The following is a 1,415-nucleotide window of genomic DNA, read 5'->3' as shown; positions in this document are numbered from 1 at the left end:
TGTTTCGTTCTGCTGTGCATAGAGTCACTATGAGTCGGTGCTGACTCGATGGCACCCAACAACAACAACAAGTGGGGGATGAGGGCAGGAAATCATGCTATCCCTTGGACATGCTCTTCACTGGGACTCACAGTGACCCTGCAAGGCAGAGTAGACCTCATAGGGCTTCCAAGGCGGTAATTTTTATGGAAGAAGATTGCCACTTCTTCTCCTGTGGAACATCTGGTGGGTTTGAATGCTGATTGTTCTGTTAGCAGCCAAGTGTATTAACCACTGTGATGTTTTGGGGGTGGATTTTATGGGGACATAGATGTGGCCATGAAGGAGGTGAAGTAATGAAGAATGCTTCCCAGGTTTCAAGACCTAGGCAATAGAATCTGTTCTATTATCTAGTCCTGCTATAACTAAAATACCAAAAGTGGGTGACTTCAGCAAACAGAAATTTATTTTCTCACAGTTAGGAGACAGTCCCAAATCAGGATGCCAGCTCTAGGGGGAGGCTTCTCTCTGTGTCGGCACTAGGAGAAGGTCCTTGTCTCTCTTCAGCTCCTTGGTCTTCATGTGGCACTGTGCCCATCCCCCCGTCTCTGCTCACGTGCCTGGTTGCTTGCTCAGTGTGTTCTTCTTACATCTCAAAAGAGATGGACTTGAGACATGCCCTATACTAACACTGCCTCATTGACAAAGCACAGGTATGCTGTTGTTGTTGTGTATTGTCTAGTCGATTCTGACCCATAGTCACCCCACACAGGGTTTCCAATGAGCAACTGGTGGGTTTGAGCTGCTGACCTTGTGGTTTGAAGTCCAGTGCTTATTATCCTGCAGTGACATACACAGGTATAGGGGTTAAGACCGACAACACCTAATTTGGGGGAACACAATTAAATCCCTAACAGGGCCCCTGGCTAATGGGGGTACCATTTTACTAAGATGGAGAGTATAAGATAAAGAGTTGTGATGGAATCCAGGATCAGGAATTCAATCAGGGGGGTGTCTTATTAAAGATGCCTGGGAAAGATGTCAGCAAAGGGATCTAGGTGATGATTGCATCTCATAATGACCCTGTACAGAGTTTCCAAGGCTATAAATCTTTATAGGAGCAGAAAACCCTCATCTTTCTCCCATGGAACAGCTGGTAGATTCAAACTGATGCCCAACTACCAAGGATCAGGACAGTTGGATACATGTGTGTATGTTTGGATATATGGATCTGGACCCCAGGCGAGACATTTGGGTTGAAGATACATCTGGGAATCACAGGCGTATGAATGGTAACTAAAGTCATGGTAATGAATGAGATAATGGGAAGAGATACTATAGAGTGATAAAAAGAAGTCCAGATGTAAGCCCCAAGGAAAATGGCAAGAGACAGAAAGAAAAGAAATGTCAAACAGGAAGAAAACCAGAAGAGTGGT

This window comes from Chrysochloris asiatica, unplaced genomic scaffold, assembly GCF_000296735.1.
Source record: "Chrysochloris asiatica unplaced genomic scaffold, ChrAsi1.0 scaffold00023, whole genome shotgun sequence".
NCBI lineage: Eukaryota > Metazoa > Chordata > Mammalia > Afrosoricida > Chrysochloridae > Chrysochloris > Chrysochloris asiatica.
This window is presented reverse-complemented; position numbering follows the sequence as displayed.